Source organism: Lipotes vexillifer, unplaced genomic scaffold (genome assembly GCF_000442215.2).
Source record: "Lipotes vexillifer unplaced genomic scaffold, Lipotes_vexillifer_v1.1 scaffold13, whole genome shotgun sequence".
Classification (NCBI taxonomy): domain Eukaryota; kingdom Metazoa; phylum Chordata; class Mammalia; order Artiodactyla; family Lipotidae; genus Lipotes; species Lipotes vexillifer.
The window spans coordinates 1,025,504-1,041,691 of record NW_006790761.1 but is presented as its reverse complement, the minus strand read 5'-3'; the positions used below and the strand labels follow the sequence as shown (position 1 = coordinate 1,041,691).

The window sequence follows — 16,188 nt, the reverse complement described above, 5'->3', positions numbered from 1 at the left end:
TATGTAAACTACTCATGATGCAACAGGATGCATAATGGGGAAGTGAATAGAAAAGGTGGGACTGAGAAGATGTAGAATAAAAAATCTACCCTTTAAAATTATGACAATGGAAACAGAGGACAGTTGAAATTTAACACACAGTGAGTAATTTTAATTAGGTAGAGTCATCATCTTACAGTGAGGAAAAACACTACAATACACTAAACTTGGAACAGCCATCGACACTGAAATGTGGCCAGCCATTGAGAAAGAGCTGTGGGTTAGTCTGTGGCCTGCCCTAAAGGCCACTTGTATGTTGAACATACAGAAACATGCTTCCATCCCAATACACCAACATAAAAGCCATAACTGCATACATCACATATGAATGTAGGAGGTCACAGACATGGGGTAGCACCCAGTGACACCCAGCTGCACCAAGTACAGAAAGTCTCACCTGGATCCTCCTGAGAAGGGCAGGAAAGCACGGCTGTGTTGAGTAGAACCTGGTGCAAACCAGGATGGGTGAAACACCTGCAAAGAGAGCACCAGGGCCAGGACAGGTGGGGTCAAACTCCTTGAACCAATCCACCAGGGGACAAGAATCCCCGAGGGGGAGCAGGGGAGGTGCTGGTCTGGAGAGAGCATCCCATCCCCTCCTCCTATGGCCATCATACCTCTGGTTTCGGCCACACCTTCGGGTTGTGGTGAAGCCCATAAAAGGAGAGGGAGAGTGGGATTCCTGTGGGGCAAGGAGGAGAGAGAGAAGACTGATGGTACCCATGGCAGCAGGGGCAATGTGCCAGCACAAAAGGCCTGGGAGCTGCCATGAGAGCCACCATGATGCTGTTGTAAAACAGGTGGGCTGGAGGTGACAAAGCACAACAGCACAGATTAGGAGCAGGTAACGATGGCCCAGGATTGCAAAGGAAAAGAATTGGAGGCTTACATTTAGGAGCAACTCAAGTGACAACTCTCATTTACCAGGTGCCATCATGAGTACTCGGGGAATGTGCATTAACTCATTTAATCCTCACAGCAGCCCTCAAGGAAGGCACTCCTATCCCCATGTGCAGATGAGGCACCTGAGCCTCCGAGAGGTTGAGGGTTGTGTCTGTGATCCCACAGCTAGGAAGTGGCTGGGCTGGGATTCAGACCCACTGGAAGGTGAGCCAATGGGTGGCCTCCAACAATGGCAGGGCTCTCAGACCTATTCATCAGCTGCTCTCGGCCATCCACCTGAGGGCTCCTCAGAGACTGGACCATCTGACCCATGACAGTGGATTCTCCAAGCTCCCTCATTTACTTAGACCCCATATGGAAAGAACCACATCTCCCACTGTTTCTGTCTGCTTCTCCCTCAAGCCTTCACATCTCAGGAAAATGGCATTTTAGGGCTCCATTATAAGACCACATTCAGGGTCTAGCATTTGTTTATTGAGCTTTTGCTGTGTTCAAGTTCTGTGTCAAGCATTTCATACACCTTATCCTAACTACAGAGTAAATAATTATCTTGAGGTGTAAACAATAGAGTATCCTGGAAGTGGGCAAGCCCATGTGGATTTCTGATTTCCCATGTGGTCTTGCAGAGTGCTTAGGTTAGTGGTTGGGGTGAAGTTCATACCTGCAGGTAAGGAGCATCCATCAAGGAAGGTGATGGGCTTGCTCAGATCTCTGCCGATGACTGGCACTGGTGGATAGAGTCACAGTGCCTACTTGATGCACGTGGTCGTGTTGGGCATCTGGTTCAGTGGTCCCTGAAAGGAAGCCCAGCTGAGGGCGGGCAGGAGTGGACAACAAGGGGTTCTCCACTGGCTGAGGGGGCAGGGTTCCCCCATCTGTTGGGCACTCACCAGGTGATGGAGGTGCCATCCCCCAGGAGGCTCTGGATCTCTTCCCGGCACCTCTGCTGATGCTCAGGGTGGGAGGCCAGAGCATAGAGGGTCCAGGAGATGCCACTGGCTGTGGTGTCGTGACCCTCAAACATGAACGTATCCACTTCGGCACGGAGCTCCCTGTCAGACAAGCTGCTCCCATTCTCCATCTGCGGAGGCAGGGAGAGTGCAGGGTCTGCCCTCCCTCTTTGCTTCTGGGCAAAGCCTCAGGCCTCTCCTGCCCACACTCACTCTGGCGAAGAGGAGGATGTCCAGGAAATCCAGGTGCCTCTTGCTCCTCACCTTCTCCAGCTCTCCCTCCTTCTGCAGGTGAGCCTTCCTCAGCTGGATCACTCCATCTGTCCCAGAACAGTGGTTCCCAGGCAGAGCTGAGGGCTCTGGGGAACCAGTTGCAGCACCCACCGTAGCCCTATCTGCCCCTCAGGCCCAATCTGAGTACCAGGTGGATGAGGACGAGGGTGGGAATGGGCGCACATATCAGGGCAGAGAGCTCCAGCATCGTCTGATCCAGGTCGGGAGTCCCCTCAATAGCACAGCCCGTGGAGGCTCTGCCTGAATGATGCTGGGAGGGGGTCTCATTCCACCGTCAGCAACGTGGTGACACGTGTATCTCCCTGCACCTCACCTGACACCCTGACGTCTCAGTTCCCAACCCCGGCACCAGGAAGTACACAGTGTGGGTGTGTGCCAGCCCCTGAAGAGGAAGCAGGAGTCTGGGCTCTGCCTGAGGCGTCAAGGCCAGGCCCTTTTACATGTGCATGATGGGGGTGAATGGGCGGGAGCCACCCAGAAGGATCAGAAGAACCTGTGTTGATGGGCCAGCTGACAGGCGCGGTGGCTCCAGCGGCCTTCAGGGCTAGGCCTGTAGATGATGTCGTTCTGTTGGAAAGCATTTCTTAATCGGGAAAAAGTCAGATTGCCGAGGTCCCTCCCTGATGGCCTGGATGTAGGACTGGATGTTCCTGAAGGGAGAGGATGCAGAGGAGACTGGAGTGGAGGGAGCCTCTGACCTGGAGACGGAGTGGAGCTCCAGGTGGGGATTCCTCAGTCAGTGGGGACAGGCAGCACTGAGGCTTTGTCATTTCTGCCTTACAGCCCGGGAGACCCTCTGTCCTTTACAAGTGGCCTGAGCAGCCAGGCTTCTCCCTGTGCAGGAATCAGGAACCTGTGACTGAGTCAAGTTTGGTCTGGGTGGAATTTGACTGTGGTCCATGGCTCTGTGCAGAATTTTGCTTTCTGTGCTGATAAGCATCCACGCTGCCCTAACTGCCTCTCGGGTAAGTCCTCCCCAGCTGGTGAGGACAAGGACCCTGCTGTTGAAGGGTTGTCACTGACCTGTCTGTCTGGACATTGCCTTGGCGGCTGAAGGCGCATTCATGATGGTGTCCAGGGTCATCAAGGAGACGTGTCCAAGGACCTCCAGATGTGAGTCCAGGCTGATGAGCTCCTCCCACTTGTCCTGTGGTGGGAGGGCAACATTGACCCTGCTCTGCTCCCCCAGAAGGCCTGTGCTGACAAGGCCAGGCTCTCTCTCCATTTCTCTAAGTCTTTGGATGAGTTTTCCTCACTTTCTAGGCAGATGTGTTTTAGCAATTTAAGGCTGTAACACACATGTGTAATGTGATGCCTATATCTCAGAAACTTTTATAACTTTTATATTTCTGGCCTTTTGGAAGGCCAGAAAGCATAGTCTCTCAGGAGACAAGGGGGAATCTTTTGTATCCTGAGATCAGACCTGGACAGGCGATGGCCAACACTCGTAAGCAAATTTGTCAAGGTAAGAGATAGCATAAGATTCCAGTACTAGGGTCCCAAGAAAGGGACATCAGAGACTTCCTTTCATTCATTAAACGATAGCTGAGACCAGTTGGTGAGAAATCAAAATCCTGCAGGACCCAGCTCTGTGAATGCATGATAGACCTGCTCCCATTTCCTCCCATCAGGAGCTCAATTCCATGCAGAAGCCCTGGGCCCCAGGCCAGAGCCCACATGAGTGATATCCTGGGATGTCCACCTTTCCCCCGAAGGTGTCATTGCCCAGGCCGGCAGGGGCAGCTTGCCCTGCTGTCAAGGGGAATAACCCTTAATCTAGTCCCCACTGCATTGAAGACACGGAATTGGGAGAAGAGTGGACCCTGAATACACACCGTGGCCCGCCTTTCCCGTATTGACGACTGAAGTGTGGATCCAAGGTGGTGCCTGGATCCCATCCGTTCTTGGAGAGCCCTGTCTCCTAGTAAGTTCTGAATGCGTCCTTCTGGGGGCTGGGTCTGGTGGACGCCTGAGGGACACAAGGGTCTGAGAGTGGACTTTGTCAGCTGTGCTGGATGAGAGTGGGTCCAGGTGACGAGGGATGGACTCACCAGCATCACTGGGACAGAGTCGGCCATGAGACCCACGTAGGGCTTCAGGATGTCGTAGTGGAAGGCTGGGGTCAGCATCCGCCGGTGCTGGAACCACGTCTGCCCCTCCAACACGAGCAAACCGTTCCCTGGGCCACAGATGGGTGTGTGTGTGGGTTGGGGAGACTGGATCAGAGGGACGACTGGGGACAACTTGGGAGGAACCAAGGGTGTCAGGAGGGGGCACATCACGGACAAAGGTAGGAAAGGCCAGTACAATTCAGGAACGTGAATTTCCAAAATGGCTGGTCCATAGGATGTGATTATGACAGCTGTGAGACAGAGGTTGAAAAAGAGTAGGGGGGCAGGTGATAGAAGGAATTAGTTAATAGGCTGAGAATATCGCAGAGGACTGAGAAGTGATAAGAAGAGGCTTAGCTTCAGGAGGGCTCTCAGCACCTATAAAAAGGGGTGAGGGCTTTATTAGAAGAACGGAAATGAGGCTTGATTCAGAGATGAGGGTGGTGACAGGGTGGCAAGCACTTGTTGTTCTCTGTGAGTCAGCAAGGCAGCTCTTGGTAAACCTAACTGGGAGTGTACCAGAGTTTACTAGTTTACTAGTGTACCAGGGTACTAGTTTTGATGTACTTACCAATCCAGGGGACCAAGAATCTGTAGGTACCTGCAAACTTAGGGTTTGAAAAAGTAAGGAAGGCATTACAGGAAAGCGGACAGGACCAAACAAGGCAGGCAGCCCGCAGAGCAGTTGTGTCCAGACCATGGGCTGCCAGCCCTTCCTGATGCTTGTCTGCCAGCTGGCAGTCTGTCTCAAGCCACCTCCCACTTGCCTCCCATCCCTGACTCTCTCTGTCCTGATAGTCACTGTGGGCCCAGGAAGGCAGACTCAGTGTCCCAACAGCAGAACACTCACGGGGCTAAGAAGGTGAATCGACAAGAAATATAGGCTCTGTTCAGTGCCATAGATTAAGACAGAAGCCTGTGGTTTTCCTCCAATTTGTGATGGTTTAGCCATCCAATGACCCAGGATAGGCAAATGCAAGTCAGTGTGCATAAGAAATTGTCTTTCAGATCTGGGGCTATTTACATAAAAATCATCTCAATAGGGTTAAAGAAGAAAGACTGAAAACATGCAGCCCCAGACAGCTGTTTAGCATTCCGTTTAAGTGAACAATGCTGTTCTTTGACTGGGATGTGGGCTGGTGTTTGGATGGTAGACAGTCAGGTATTGATGACTGAACTGGCAATCTCTTCTGGAATTTCACAGACCCAGGGGCATGTACCCAAGAGGGAAAATACGCTCCAGCTGGGATCATGTTTTTGTACTCACCAGATCTCCCCAGGACCACCTTCATGTAGTCAGGGTCATAGACCACCAGCTGAACCCTGTTCCCTCACAGACAGTGAGGAGAGACACATGGGAATTTCTCTACCTTTTCAGTACCTCTTGCAGCTCCTGGTCCTTTGGGTACTGTAACAGAGGGAAAGACACATCAGTAAAATGTTCTCTTTAGGACCAGTGGTTGGAGGGGTGCTGGAGGTTAGGACAGCAACCAGGAGATAGTTCTGGATCTATCAGCAGAAATTTAGGAGTTTGGAACTGTTTCTGATAAGCTGGACTCTGATCTGGCTTCTTGCTCTTTTGCAGAGACTTGGCCTAAGGCCCTATTCTGGCTTCCAGATGGACCATTTATGGGCCTTCATCCAGAACTGCCTTTAGAAACTTACACATAGTGGGTGCTTGATAAATGTTTAGTAATGGACTCCGTGGTGTACCAGTGTTTTTCACAGACTTATATTAGAGTTATTTGTTCAGTTGTGTCCCCTCAAATCAAGTTTAAGTGAGGTCATTAGGGTAGGCCCAAATCCAATGTGACTGGTGCCTTTATAAAAGAGGGAAAATGTGGACACAGAGACAGACACTCATAGAGAGAAGATGAAATAAAGAGATATATGGAGCTTGTGATTCACCAGCCAAGGAGAGAGGCCGGGAAGAGATGCTTCCTGCACAGCCTGCAGGAGGAACCAGCCCCGCCAACACCTTGATTTTTGGACTCTAGTCTCTAGAACTCTGAGACACTAAATTGTGTTGTTTTAGCCATCCAGTTTGTGGAACTTTGTGGCAGGCCTTACACACTATTACAAGTACGTAATGCTCAAGGCAAACCTGTATAAGGGAGGGATTATTACTTGACCCATCTCACTGAAGAATGAGGCAACCCATATTAAAGGATATGCCCAAGTGAGCTGCATCTAAAGCCAAACCTGCTGACTCCAAGGTGTCCTTCCCCAGGGTTCCCAAGGCTCCCTGGGTGCCTCTATTATCAGGTTTCAACTCAATGTTCTAATTGCGGGGCACCGTGTTGATAGGCTTACCTTTCATACCTGTCATCCCTGTATTCTTAGAGCCAGCATAGAGGATGGTTCATAGGGATTGAGCCTCACTTTTAAAAGAATCAATAATGTTCATGAAGAAGGAATGAGTACATGCAGGAGTGTGAATGAATGAGTCCTGATTAAAATTGCTGTTGCAGGTGACAGAATCAGAGCTAACAGAAGAGAGAGGAAAAGGACAAAAAGAAAGCTGGGGGCCCAGGGGCGCCTCACGGAGCCCAAGGGCAGGGGGCAGCCAGGCTGTGGAAGGGCAGAACCAGGGACTGGAGGGCTGCCAGGACTGTGTCTCCCATTCTTTCTCTCTGTACCTTCATGCATTCATCTCTCAGCAAGTGTTTATGGAGGCTCCACCTCGTACAGACACTTTTCTAGAAGCTGGTGATACAGTTATGAACAAACAGATACAGTCCCTGTCCTCGTGCAGCTGGGTTCAGGCAGTGGTGAGGGAACATCTACCCTTCTGGGCTTGGCACCTCACCATTCTGCCACCATTATGTCTGAGTGGCACTGCTGAATCCTATTCCAAGAATCTGATTCTAATCTCATGGCCAAGGTGTCCACCTGCTACAATCAACTGTGGCTGGGGGTGGATAGGGTTTTCGAAGGCCACCCTGTGCGTGGGAAGAGATCTCAGAGCAGACATCCCCAAATGTTTACACTACAGTGAATGTCAAATACATGAACGAGTAGATGGGTAGAAGGACTCATTTGTTTACCTGGTAACTCTGTGTTGAGTACTTACTTTGGGTCAATTGCCATCCTAGGAGCTAGAGATCCAGCAGTGAACAACAAAATCCCTGCTATTGTGGAGCTCCTGTTCTAGTGGGGGTGTGGGCAGGGCTGACAATCATGCCCTGAACTGAGACGTGTCCTGCTTGAATTAATTCTGGGGGCTGCTCTGTGTTCCCAGGTCATGTCCTCATTGGGACTGCCCTGTTCTGTTGATCCAGGGACTGACTGGTGGGAGCCTCTTACCTCCCCAGCTGTGTTACCTAGTTTTCTTTGATCTCTTCTTGCCTGCTCAGCAGGGGCCTGGGTGGCGGAGAGGGTGTCCCTGTTTCTACACAGGAGTATGCCTCCTTTCTGATTGCCAGTCAGCTCCCCCAAATCCTGCTCCTGGGTAAGGAGCTTAAACTATGTTCTACCTGTCCATTCTCCTCTTGGGGTCACCCTGAGGCCCACTGGTCCGTGAGCCCACCAGTCACCTGGCTGGGGCTGCCATCTGTCTTGAGCATGTCTGTCCAGAGCCAGTTGAGACTCTCATAGAGGTCATGGTGCCCATGGTGGCAGTGGTGTTGACCCTGTAGGCAAAAAGCCAGTGCCATCTGGCCTGCAGGCTGCAACCACTCAATGAAGTCAGGGCTCCAATGGAATGTCCTCTCCTAGTTACTTCTGGGAACTGTAGCCACAGAGGAATTTCCCCAAAGGGAGACACAAGGGAAGTAGGTGGACAGGTAATAATGCCATCTGACAATGCAATTGCCAGATGTGTGGGTTCTGTTGGCGTGGCAGTTACAGATGAGATAGGAGGGAGGACATGGGGAAAGATGGGGCAGTTTGGGGCTGTTTGAATCCCAAAGTTGTAAGTTCCCCTTTTCCTATTTCTTGTTGGATTTCACCCCATTTAATTCAGTGAGTTTGTTAAACCTCCAAAATGTCTGTCCTTCCCAGACATTAATATTATTTTAAATTCATACAAATTAGAGTGAGTGTAGCTATGGCCTTTGCTCTGTGCCATGCACCATTCTAAGATTATAATACTTCACTTGAGTACTATAATTATTATCATCATCCCATAGTACAGATGAGGAAACTGAGGCATCGAGCAGGTATTTAAAGTACGTGTCAAGAGGTGATATATGAATCTAGGTAATTTGGCGACAGAGCCCATGTGCTTAACTGCCCCACCTTGTCACTTGTCATCTGGCCTGAAAGATTAGTTTCAATCTAATTACATGTGGCATTCTAATTCCCGACTTAGCCAATAACAGAGATATTGAATAAATGGAAATCTCAGACAGTATTAAAAGAGTAAGAAAAAAATTGGCTGCAATATCTGTTAGGCCACCAGAGTTTGAGAGATGATTCAGCACCATGAGGAATATTAGTTATGTAAATATAAATCATCTACTTACTGAAACTACATATCATCTAATGGCCATCCCTATAATGAGAAAGTCACCAGAGGAATTTTTAGTTGTTCCTTATGTCAAATCCTGGCTGAGAAAGGTAACAACTGCATCAAAACAAAGGTCATAATTTCTTTAAATTAACAAATAATCGGGAAGTCATTAGTACAACAATTTGCATGAACAAGGTGGGTTTTGGCTGCCTCTCTGTGGCTGATATTAATAGTTTCCTCTGTCTTTGGCTCTACTCTGCTGCTAATTGCTTGGCCTCTTTCTTTGAGAAATAGAAGCCTCAGCTGTCTGCAACACCCCATCTCCTTAGGCTTGTTCAATCCACACACCATTAATGAGCCCCTCCCCATGTGGCCCCTCACCTTGCTCTGCGCTGTCCTTGCCAGGATCAGAGCTAACAGAGCTGCCTGGGTAGGCACTGTCCCTCACCAACATGCGAGCTGCTCCTTTCTCAGTCACTCCACACACCTGGGCCAAGCATTCCTTTGTGTCAGGCTCTGTGCTGGGTATTGGGGTACAGGAAGGGGATGATACCTCAGCGCCATGGAGCTCACAGTTCAGGGATTTGGGGGATGGGGTGTGGGAGGTAAACAGATTCTGTTTAATGTCTCAACTCAATTGCCAGTACTCCTTACCTGGTGCCATCTGGAAACCTCGCTCATGTGTGCCAGCTACTAGTTTTAGCACTGAAATAATCAGCCTTGAAAAATCCCTCAATCTCAAGCAAACCAAGCCGGTTTGTCCATACACCCTACTACACCCTCATCCAGCAGGTGGGCCTCTTTTTCTGTCACCTGACACCTTCTTAGATTCCTGTCTGTCATCTCCATGGACAGTGAGCCCACAGGGCAGCACCCATCAGATGGATGTCTGTGCTCCCAGGCAAGCTCAGGGCCAGGCAGAGAGGATGGGGCAGGGAAGCATCTAGAAGCCTGTTCTATGAGAACAGCTGAAGCTGCTCAGCCTGGAGATGGGGGAGACTCAGGAAGGAACAGCCACTGTCCTCAAAGTGCAGGGCTGCTAGGACAGCCTGCAGATCCAACTAAGGAAGGAGCATCTGACAGACCCAAGGACAGCAGCACGGGGTCCTGGGAGGGAGGGAGCTCCCCGGACTGGGATGAGGAGCCAAGACCTGTGAGGTAAGCTGAGTCTTTTGTGAGGCCACGTGCTCATCCCACAACAAGGCTTCGTCCCATGGGCTTGCTCACCAGGACCACGGTCTGAGAGCCCTGGCCCTCCCTGCCCTCCCACTTCCCCGTCCCACTCCATCCTACCTCCTGCATGTGCCCATAGAGCCAGTGGGAAGGAGAAGACGGGAACTGCTGGAGGGCACTGAGCAGCCACTGTCTGTGCAGGTAGAGCTGTGCTGCCTTGAGCAGAAGCAGAACCATGCCGAGCAGGGAGGCCACCTGCAGGAGCCCAGAGACACCGCCCAGGGCTCTGGTGGGGCTCAGCACAGAGACACTTATGGTGCAGCGGCTTCTGGATTGCTGACTGTCCCTGAAGGTGGCTGACCTCCCCTGAGCACCCAGCCTGGTCAGGGAGGCTTGCCCCGCCCACTTGGGGGAGGGTGAAGGTGAGGGCAGAGCTCAGACCTGGGTCTCCAGAGTTGATTAACTGTGGAGGATCCACCTTGGGGTGGGCACCAAAAAAGTCATGGAGATCAGATATAGAAGAACAAGGATGAGAACAAGTTTATCCTCAAGTCTCTCACCCTCACTTTTTTCATGTTTATCCCCATCCAGGCAATCTGGCTCCAGAGACTTTGCTGTTAACCATGAACTTAAAGAGATGATTACTGGGTTGAGACTCCGGTCCATACATGGCAGCCCCTAAACTTTCCTGGGGATATTTCATGTTTGATCTGTTTTCTAGTGTTTCCAAGTAGCACGAGACTGTTTCAGGTTATCAACTCCATGTACTGGCAGACGTGCAAGCTTCACTGTCCAGGGCAGCTTTTGTGAAAAATTGTTGGGCATACTATATGGTTAGATGTAGCAGTCATTGAAAATGATGTTCATGAAGATTTTCAATGATCTGAGAAAAGCTTACAACAAAGTGATCAAAGCAAAATGTACAGCTGTCTGCTAAATTCGTAAAAAAACTGTGTCATCTGTTGTCAACATTTATTAACCAGTAAATATTTTTCCCATTCATTTAGTACCCACACAACCCAAACAAGGACTCCTTGAAGGTTGTCACTAGGCGTCCTATGTCCTTATACTTTCCAAAGCCTGGACCAGAGGACTGTGCCTACTGATGATGCCCAATAAATACTTACAGATTCAATGAATGAATGAAGGATGGAATGAGGATAACTTTGGATTGATTAGATCACCACCTTGAAAAGACTAGGTTCAGTTTGGGGTGCCATGTTTTAAAAAAGAAATTAAAATTTTTAATTCCAGGATGTTTCCTGGTTCATCTTACAGACAACAGAAAGGCAGAAAGGCGGCAGCTTGAAGCAATTACTCCTGTGGGCAACTCACCCCAGTCACTTCTTCTGGGTTTGATAAATTTAGGTTTGATGCTGCTGCAATTTATCATATTGTGTTTACTTTTACTTCTCTACAAAAAATGAATCTGCCAGGTAGAGGCCTTTCCTTACAAAAAACAAAAAAACAAAAAAAACAGGGAGGAGCTTCAAGATGGCGGAAGAGCAAGACGCGGAGATCACCTTCCTCCCCACAAATACATCAGAAATACATCTACATGTGGAACGACTCCTACAGAACACCTACTGAACGCTGGCAGAAGACCTCAGACCTCCCAAAAGGCAAGAAACTCCCCACATACCTGGCTAGGGCTAAAGAAAAAAAGAAAAAAACAGAGACAAAAGAATAGGGACAGGACCTGCACCAGTGGGAGGGAGCTGTGATGGAGGAAAGGTTTCCACACACTAGGAAGCCCCTTCGTGGGCAGAGACTGCGAGTGGCGGAGGGGGGAGCTTCAGAGCCGCGGAGGAGAGCGCAGCAACAGGGGTGCGGAGGGCAAAGCGGAGAGGTTCCAGCACAGAGGATCAGGGCCAACCGACACTCATCAGCCCGAGAGGCTTGTCTGCTCCCCCACCGGAGTGGGCGGGGCTTCGGTTGGAGCTCAGGGAGAGGACTGGGGTTGGCGGCGTGAACACAGCCTGCAGGGGGTTAGTGCACCACGGCTGGCTGGGAGGGAGTCCGGGGAACAGTCTGGAGCTGCCGAAGAGGCAAGAGACTTTTTCTTGCATCTTTGTTTCCTGGTGCGCGAGGAGAGGGGATTAAGAGCGCTGCTTAAAGAAGCTCCGGAGTCGGGTGCGAGCCGTGGCTAACAGCGTGGACCCCAGAGACGGGCATGAGATGTTAAGCCTGCTGCTGCCGCCACCAATAAGCCTGTGAGCAAGCACAGGTCACTCTCCACACCTCCCCTCCCGGGAGCCTGTGCAGCCCGCCACTGCCAGGGTCCCATGATCCAAGGACAACTTCCCCAGGAGAACGCACGGCACGCCTCAGGCTGGTGCAACGTCATGCTGGCCTCTGCCGCCGCAGGCTCGCCCCGCATCCGTACCCCACCCTCTCCCAGGCCTGAGTGAGCCAGAGCCCCCGAATCAGCTGCTACTTTAACGCCATCCTGTCTGAGCGAAGAGCAGACACCCTCAGGCGACCTACATGCAGAGGCGGGGCCAAATCCAAAGCTGAATCCCAGGAGCTGTGCGAAAAAAGAAGAGAAAGGGAAATTTCTCCCAGCAGCCTCAAGAGCAGCAGATTAAAGCTCCACAATCAACTTGATGTACCCTGCATCTGTGGAATACCTGAATAGAAAACGAAGCATCCCAAATTGAGGAGGTGGACTTTGGGAGCAACGATATATATATTTTTCCCCCTTTTTTTCTTTTTGTGAGTGTATATGTATATGCTTCTGTGTGTGATTTTGTCTGTATAACTTTGCTTTTACCATTTGTCCTAGGGTTCTGTCTGTCAGTTGTTTTTTTTTTTATTACTTAAAAATTTTTTTTTCTTAATAATAATTCTTTATTTTTTATTTTAATAACTTTATTTTATTTTATCTTCTTCTTCCTTTCTTTCTTTTTTCTTCTCCTTTTTATTCTGATCCACGTGGATGACAGGCTCTTGTTGCTCCAGCCAGGCGTCAGGGCTGTGGCTCTGAGGTAGGAAAGCCAAATTCAGGACATTGGTCCACAAGAGACCTCCCAGCTCCACGTAATATCAAACAACAAAAATCTCCCAGAGATCTCCATCTCAATGCCAAGACCCAGCTACACTCAACGACCAGCAAGCTACAGTGCTGGACACCCAATGCCAAACAACTAGCAAGACAGGAACACCATCCCATCCATTAGCAGAGAGGCTGCCTAAAATCATAATAATGCAACAGACACCCCAAAACACACCACCAGACATGGACCTGCCCACCAGAAAGACAAGATCCAGCCCCATCCACCAGAACACAGGCACTAGTCCCCTCCACCAGGAAGCCTACACAACCCACTGAACCAACCTTAGCCACTGGGCACAGACACTAAAAACAATGGGAACTACAAACCTACAGCCTGCAAAAAGGAGACCCCAAACACAGTAAGATAAGCAAAATGAGAAGACAGAAACACACAGCAGATGAAGGAGGAAGGCAAAAACCCACCAGACCTAACAAATGAAGAGGAAATAGGCAGTCTACCTGAAAAAGAATTCAGAATAATGATAGTAAAGATTATCCAAAATCTTGGATATAGAATGCAGAAAATACAAGAAACATTTAAAAAGGACCTAGAAAAACTAAAGAGCAAACAAACAGTGATGAACAACACAATAAATGAAATTAAAAATTCTCTAGAAGGGATCAATAGCAGAATAACTGAGGCAGAAGAACGGATAAGTAACCTGGAAGATAAAATAGTGGAAATAACTACTGCAGAGCAGAATAAAGAAAAAAGAATGAAAAGAACTGAGGACAGTCTCAGAGACCTCTGGGACAACATTAAACGCACCAACATTCGAATTATAGGGGTTCCAGAAGAAGAAGAGAAAAAGAAAGGGACTGAGAAAATATTTGAAGAGATTATAGTTGAAAACTGCCCTAATATGGGAAAGGAAATAGTTAATCAAATCCAGGAAGCACAGAGAGTCCCATACAGGATAAAGCCAAGGAGAAACACGTCAACACACATATTAATCAAACTATCAAAAATTAAATACAAAGAAAAAGCAAGGGAAAAGCAACCAATAACATACAAGGGAACCCCCGTGAGGTTAACAGCTGATCTTTCAGCAGAAACTCTGCAAGCCAGAAGGGAGTGGCAGGACATATATAAAGTGATGAAGGGGAAAAACCTACAACCAAGATTACGCTACCAAGCATGGATCTCATTCAGATTTGACAGAGAAATTAAAACCTTTACAGACAAGCAAAAGCTAAGAGAATTCAGCACCACCAAACCAGCTTTACAACAAATGCTAAAGGAACTTCTCTAGACAAAAACACAAGAGAAGGAAAAGTCCTATAATAACGAACCCAAAACAATTTAGAAAATGGGAATAGGAACATACATATCGATAATTACCTTAAATGTAAATGGACTAAATGCTCCCACCAAAAGACACAGATTGGCTGAATGGATACAAAAACAAGACCCATATATATGCTGTCTACAAGAGACCCACTTCAGACCTAGAGACACATACAGACTGAAAGTAAGGGGATGGAAAAAGATATTCCATGCAAATGGAAACCAAAAGAAAGCTGGAGTAGCAATTCTCATATCAGACAAAATAGACTTTAAAATAAGGACTATCAGAAGAGACAAAGAAGGACACTACATAATGATTAAGGGATCGATCCAAGAAGAAGATATAACAATTGTAAATATTTATGCACCCAACATAGGAGCACCTCAATACATAAGGCAAATACTAACAGTCATAAAAGGGGAAATTGACAGTAACACAATCATAGTAGGGGACTTTAACACCCCACTTTCACCAATGGACAGATCATCCAAAATGAAAATAAATAAGGAAACACAAGCTTTAAATGATACATTAAACAAGATGGACTTAATTGATATTTATAGGACATTCCATCCAAAAACAACAGAATACACATTTTTCTCAAGTGCTCATGGAACATTCTTCAGGACAAATCATATCTTGGGTCACAAATCAAGCCTTGGTAAATTTAAGAAAATTGAAATCGTATCAAGTATCTTTTCCATCCACAACGCTATGAGACTAGATATCAATAACAGGAAAAATCTGTAAAAAATACAAACACATGGAGGCTCAACAATACACTACTTATAACCAAGAGATCACTGAAGAAGTCAAAGAGAAAATCAAAAAATACGTAGAAAGAAACAACAATGAAAACACGACAACCAAAAACCGATGGGATGCAGCAAAAGCAGTTCTAAGAGGGAAGTTTATAGCAATACAATCCTACCTTAAGAAACAAGGACATCTCAAATAAACAACCTAACCTTACACCTAAAGCAATTAGAGAAAGAAGAGCAAAAAACCCCCAAAGTTAGCAGAAGGAAAGAAATCATAAAGATCAGATCAGAAATAAATGCAAAAAAATGAAGGAAATGATAGCAAAGATCAATAAAGCTAAAGGCTGGTTCTTTGAGAAGATAAACAAAATTGATAAACCATTAGCCAGACTCATCAAGAAAAAAAGGGAGAAGACTCAAGTCAATAGAATTAGAAATGAAAAAGGAGAAGTAACAACGAACACTGCAGAAATACAAAGCATCGTGAGAGATTACTACAAGCAACGATATGCGAATAAAATGGACAACTTGGAAGAAATGGACAAATTCTTAGAAATGCACAACCTTCCAAGACTGAGCCAGGAAGAAATAGAAAATATGAACAGAACAATCACAAGCACTGAAATTGAAACTGTGATTAAATATCTTCCAACAAACAAAAGTCCAGGAACAGATGGCTTCACAGGCGAATTCTATCAAACATTTAGAGAAAAGCTAACACCTATCCTTCTCAAACTCTTCCAAAATATAGCAGAGGGAGGAACACTCCAAAACTCATTCTATCAGGCCACCATCACCCTGATACCAAAACCAGACACAGATGTCACAAAGAAAGAAAACTACAGGCCAATATCACTGATGAGCATAGATGCAAAAATCCTCAACAAAATACTAGCAAACAGAATCCAATAGCACATTAAAAGGATCATACACCATGATCAAGTGGGGTTGATCCCAGGAATGCAAAGATTCTTCAATATATGCAAATCAATCAATGTGATATACCATATTAACAAATTGAAGAAGAGAAAACATATGGTCAACTCAATAGATGCAGAGAAAGCTTTTGACAATATTCAACACCCATTTATGATAAAAACCCTCCAGAAAGTAGGCGTAGAGGGAACTTACCTACAAATAATAAAGGCCATATATGACAA

The 16,188-nt window shown here is 47.5% G+C and overlaps 1 pseudogene; it reads right to left on the bottom strand.

Annotated features, from left to right (window-relative positions):
* Positions 1–432: 432 nt before the first annotated feature.
* On the bottom strand, positions 433–5,589 carry LOC103086292 (cytochrome P450 4A11-like; annotated as a pseudogene).
* Positions 5,590–16,188: the final 10,599 nt, after the last annotated feature.